The sequence below is a fragment of the Capsicum annuum genome, chromosome 11 (genome assembly GCF_002878395.1).
Source record: "Capsicum annuum cultivar UCD-10X-F1 chromosome 11, UCD10Xv1.1, whole genome shotgun sequence".
In the NCBI taxonomy this organism is placed as follows: domain Eukaryota; kingdom Viridiplantae; phylum Streptophyta; class Magnoliopsida; order Solanales; family Solanaceae; genus Capsicum; species Capsicum annuum.
In genome coordinates, this window is record NC_061121.1 from 110836551 (window position 1) to 110843114 (window position 6564).

Sequence of the window (6564 nt, forward strand, 5' to 3'; positions counted from 1 at the left end):
CTTTTGAGTTGTCTTGAGACTTGATATTAAAGAGTAAGGCTACCTTGTTGAACAAGGACATAGATATCTCCAAATTGGTTGTGTACATGCAGTAGGTAGAAGAAGAGAAGAAGAAGTAGGCTGAGATAGTAGAGAGGCGGATCAAGAAGTTTAGATTTTCTATGGAGGGTGGTGGCCAGTAGAAGAGTAGCAGGAATGGTGGGAAGTGTCCCAAAAAGAAGGGGCACTTCTGGTCTTACTCGACAGCTAGTGCTCCCTACCCAAAGTTCCAGGGTGATAGCATATCCAAGGTAGCGATAATTACAAGGCACAAGGTTCCTAATGTTAGGCTAGCGGGGCCTAGTCAGCTCCGTCATATCCTCCATGCGGATTCTTTGGTCGATTACATGGGGGTTAATGTGATGAAGGAAAGGACAAGTGTTTTAACTGTGGTCAGCCAGGGCACATAGTTAGAAGCTGTCTAGTAGAAAAGGTTGGGTCAAACATAGTTCCTGTTACCTCTTCTTTAGCTCTGACACTGAAGGATGCACAATCTAGTTTCGGCATTGGTCAAAACTGTCTCTATGCTCTCACTACCCGCCAGGAGTCTGAGGCATCACCTATTATCGTGGCTGGTATGTTGAAACTCTTTTCTCGTGATATGTACTATTTGCTTGCTGTGGGGTTTGCTCTCTCTTATGTGACCCCATTTATGGTTGTGCATTTTGGTTTTGGTTTCGAGTGTGTTTTAGACCCTTTTTCTATTTCTACCCTAGTAGGTGACTATGTGATGGATAGAAGAGTCTATAGGGGTTGTGTGGTGTCTGTGAGTGGTCGAGAGACTTTAGTGGATCTATTTGAATTATACATGATTGATTTCGATGTCATATTGGGGATGGATTAGTTGCACACAATTTATGTTTCTCTAGACTCTCAGACTCTTAAGGTTGTCTTTAAATTCCCTAATAAGGCGGTTATTAAGTGAAAGAGTGGTTCCTTAGCCCCTAAGTAGAAGTTCATATCGTATCTTAGAGCTTAGATATTAATCTTCAATAGGTGTCTCTATCATTTGGTTTGGGTTAAAGATTCTAACTCAAAGGGTCCTTCTTTGAATTTCATCCTAGCGGTGAATGAATTTCCTGAGGTCTTCCCTGATAACCTTCCTGGTGTTCCTTCTAATAGAGAGATTGATTTTGGGATCGATCTTATTTTAGACACTCGTTTGATAGCTATTCCTCCATATAGAATGGCTCTAGCTGAGTTAAAGGAGCTGAAAGAGCAACTAAAGAATCTTTTAGACAAGTATTTCATTCGTCCTAGTGTGTCCCCATAGGGTACACCTATTTTGTTCATGTGAAAGAAGGACGGTTCCCTTCGGGTGTGTATTGATTATCGACAGCTGAATAAGGTGACAGTAGAGAATAATACCCTCTTCCAAGGATAGATGATTAGTTTGATCAGTTGCAGTCTGCTAAATTTTTTTCCAAGATTGATTTTTGATCTAGGTATCATCAATTAAAGATTAAGGAGGTGGATATTCCTAAGACTACCTTTCGTACTCAGTATAGGCATTTTGAGTTTTTGGTTATGTTCTTTGGGTTGACCAATGTCCCAATGGCATTCATGGATTTGATGAATAGGGTCTTTCATAATTTTCTGGATTTGTTCGTCATTATTTTCATAGATGATATTTTGGCGTACTCTAAGAGTGAGGTGGATCATGCTGATCACATTCACATTGTATTGTAGACCCTGAAGGAGAAATAGTTATATGCCAAATTTTTAAAATATTAATTCTGGTTGAACGTTGTCACTTTTCTGGGTCATGTCATTTCAAGTGAAGGGATCATGGTGGATCCACAAAAGTTGCAGTGATTAAGAAGTGCCCTAGACCCATGACTCCAAATGATATTTGGAGCTTCTTGGGTTTAGCTGGTTACTACAGAAGGTTTGTGGAAATTTTTTCTTTTATAGCTGTCCCATTGACTAAGCTGACTCAGAAGAAGGTAAAGTTCTTATGGTTTGATGCTTGTGAGGGTAGTTTTGAAAATCTGAAGGATAAGCTAACTTCGGTCCGTTCTTGACTTTTCCTGAAGGCACGGATATATTTATGGTCTATTTTCATACATCGAATATGAGGCTTGGTTGGGTCTTAATGCAGCATTGCAAGGTGATAGCTTATGTCTCTAGGCAGTTGAAGGTACATGAGAAGAATTATCTGACTCATGTGTTGGAGTTTTTGGTTATGGTATTCGCATTGAAAATCTGGCATCACTATTTTTATGGAGTCCATGTGGATATCTTTTCAGATTATAAGAGCCTACAATATGTGTTTACTCAAAAAGAGATGAACCTCAAGCAAAGGAGATAGCTTGAGTTGCTCAAGTATTATGACATGAGTCTCCACTACCACCCAGGTAAAGCTAACGTAGTTGTTTATGCTCTTAGCGGGTTATACATGGGGAGTCTAGCTCATATGGATAAGAATAAGAGAGAGTTAGTGAAGGATATTCACCATTTGGATAACTTTGGAGTTTTTCTCTTGGACTCTGAGGACGTAGTGTGTTTGTATAGAAGGCAGCTCAGTCATTTCTTGGTGCGGAAATAAAGGTGAAGCAAGTGTTGGATCCCACCTTGATGAGGATCATAGGTGACGTAAGAAGGAAAAAGGTGATGGCCTTCGAGAATAGTGGTGATGGTACCTTGCGGTACCAAGAAAGATTATGCGTTCCTGATATAGATGGTTTGTGAGAAAGGATCTTGGTTGAGGGGCATGAATCGTGTTATTTTATTCATCCTAGTTTGACGAAAATTTATCATGACCTTAAGGAGATGTATTGGTGGAACAATATGAAATGGGATGTGGCTAATTTTGTAGTTAAGTGTGTAGTGTGCCAACAAGTCAAGGTTGAGCACATGAGTCTCGGAGGATTGTATCAAGAAATTAAGCTAACTATCTGGAAATGAGAAGTGATCCTTGAATTTATCCTTTGTCTAGGTACCATTGAAAAATATCAATTTGCCCTTTCCTAAGAGAGCAATATTCATAGATTTTCTACAATTGCCGTAATTCTCAACTCTGATCATCTGAATGGGAATTAGCATTGATTCAAGAGTATCTGATGGTTGTAGAAATAGTGGGTATTTGTGATCTATTTGTTCTTTAACTTCTTCCATTATAGCATCTTTAAAAAGTCAACAAATTTAGAGATAAACAAACTTTGCAGAAGCAATTCGATCACTCAAATCAAATATGCTACTCTAATACCATATCAAAACTCATGCATAGAATCCATGAATTTACTGTGTAATAATTTGTGGAGCTATTGAGCAGAGTAACAAGAGAATGAAGAAGAAGATATTTTGTGAAAAACGATTCAACTATTTTATTCAATGGCTAAAGTCATATTTATATAGGTTTAAGCTACACCCTAACTAACTAAGCTAGTTGATTAATTTAACTAACTCAAAGATCAGATGGTGACAGTTGTATTGCCAACTAGATTAACTAGCATTAACAAACACTTAAGCGTCTAAATAACTAGCTAAGCTACATATAACTATCTACTACACTATTGCATTCAACACTTTAATATGTTACTATATTTTTGTCGATAAATATCGAATATTGCTATGTTGGGTTCTTAGTAAGAAGGCCATATTTGAGAGAAAATTTATTGATTTAAGAATCACGAAAAATTGATTTACAAAAGAAAAACTTCGTATAAAATTTGAAATTCCCAAAATACGAAAGATTTACAACCAAATTTTCCTAAAAGACGAAAGATTTACAACTAACTAATGGGTCAATTGGCAATTGCACAAGTTGCTATTGAGTAGAATTTAGGAAAAACTTCCCTTCTTGGAATTTCAAATATTTATGCCCATGTTTACACAAACTTTAAAGTTCCATATTTAATAAAACAACAAAAATCACCTAAAGAACCTTCAATCTTAATCACTAATACCAAGTCTGAATTAAGCTCTTGTAGTTGACCCTGAATACAAAAGTAGGCCAGAGTGCAAAGTTGGATTATTATTTTTGAAACTTCTAATTAATTAAATATTAAATAATAATCTTATCATATTATCCTATAGTAAAAGTTGGAAGGTGTTGAGTAGAAATTGAAAGACAATATGTTATAATATATAATATTCATTAAAATATCTGTTTAAAGAAAAGTTAAGAACAAGACTTTGTATTCCATTATCACTCTAGGTTTGATTTCAAAATTATTATTTTTGAATTCAAAGTAAATGGGCGTGGAAACTTATTATGATATTCATGGTGGAAGAATATGTTATTCATTTTATTGAATTCAATGTGTATATGTAACAGCCTAATCCATCGTTACAAGAACATGTCTTGATATTCGTACGGGGTATGAAAATTATCAGAATAATGTTTGTAAACTTGTATGGGGCAACACAAGTCAAATTTTAAAAATTAAAATATTATGGTCTGACTGACATCATCCCACTATAGCAGTAATTGTTCCTCAATAGTGGTGTAGCTATAGTGACGTGTACGCTATTATAGCAACATGACTCGACCAGAATTCCTTAAAGTGATCCCTTTTATATTTACCCCTTTTGAGTGGAACAAACAAAATGTGGGGAGGCTCCAAAACCCTTAGGGATTTCTCCCATGTAATGGAGCTATGGGGAAGAGAAAAATTGGGTATGAATGGGTTCAAACCTCTGGATTTTCAGGAATGATGCATCAATGATCTTGGAAAGGATGGAAATCAAACTAATTTGTCCTTTATACAATTGTTGGTTAATTGAGTAGTGTAGAACCAGGTTAGAAAGTACGAATGTAACTATAACACCCCAAAAAGTCAAGCTAAGATTAGAATCATGCTTCAAGTATTTATTAAATTACATTTAATGTTTTCGTAGTATAAGATGTGATTTAGATAAGTATAAATACCACAAGTAACTTCTAGCACATGAGCAAGTAAAAACCCCACTTACCAATTGATTTTTTTGTGAAAAATCTTGCTATAGTCAATTTCAAATAAGCATCACTCCTAGATTATGAAGTATTTTTGTTATCATAACCCACCTAATGAAAGGCCTTTGAGCATTCTTTTAAACACATCCAATTTGACCTAAATCCAGTACTAGACTAAAAATTTATGGATATTTTAGAGACGCACTATCCAGCTTTGAGAACCTACGAGCATATGTACAATCTTGGTTACATAGTACGACATACAATGCTCTCATCTGAGTGAAACAGCCCAAAGAACCTAAAAGTTAATGAGTATACCTCCCAACCACTATAGGTAACCACAACTATGGCTTGAAACCATGATCTTAGGTTCGATCGTGTGTCCTCAAGGGGATCCGATTTAGACTTCCAACCTACAAACCAAGGTACAATTGTAGGTTGGTCCAAGGATGACACCAAGGCTTATAAGATAGAGTACAGAGAGCCCCAAGTCAGACACCTAATCACGAATGCCACCCATAATCATAGGTAGGTCCCATGATTATGGGAAGGTCTAACGATGAAAGAAAGGTCTCGTATGTCCCTTCTAGCAGTTTTTTTAGTTTAAATTTTATAAAGGGCATTCTAGTATTTTTTTTTTCCACTTTCTAAACCCCTAAACTACATTGTTTAATATTTCCTAAGGATGATTATTTAGATTAATATTATCTTAAGCCCATCAATACTTTGAAAGTAATCGATACTATTTGAAAAGAGACAATTTCTCTTTATCGGGGTAACTATTGTCCATCTCTTTTAAGCTTACAATTTCAAGGATTTCCTTTGTATTTTCATCTCCACGTATGTTAGATTTTATCAATGGGATTTCACCCATTGAATCCCAAAGTTAACTAAATTTCTCTATTTAATTCCTTCCTCAGAGCTTAGGTTTTATGAGTATTATGAATTTCTTGATATTCCAGATCGTTGATATATTTGAGTTATAAACCCATCTTTTAACATGAATTTCATACCATTACATATTCAAAATTATAAAACCTAATTATATTGTGAAATCCACGATTGTTGGACTTGAGTTATTAAATTTTTTAATTCACTTAGTTTAAGAAATTGTCATAATAGTTGCATTCTTCGGAGATGGTGGGTTATGAACATCCGATGACCTAGGATTTTATGCATATACTTATGATCATTATATCCTCAAATTTACATGTCTTTAATGCTCTTGCATAATGCATTTATTTTCAATCTTCAGAATATTTCAATTATTGAGCATTTCAAATATCAAAGTCATTTATTTAGGAGTAGTACTTGGCACTAAGTAGACACAAGAATGAAGGCTGACCTATCAGTTGGGTTGATACCTTTTGTAGAAGTCCTTAAATCCTAGAACTATGGCTCCACTATAGGTTTAAGAGTGTCACTGATAGACCAGACATGACACCTTAGTCATTTTGGACAATAATTTCGTGGATCCATGTCAGTCAGTGTTCCTACCCTTGGAAAGGTCCAGAACACACTTCCAGCTGAGGTTACAGGTTAGACCTCTATTAGATTAAATTAGGGTAAGTCAAATAGTAGTAGCTACCACAATCCATAGTTCATAGTTCAAATTTAGATACTTGAAT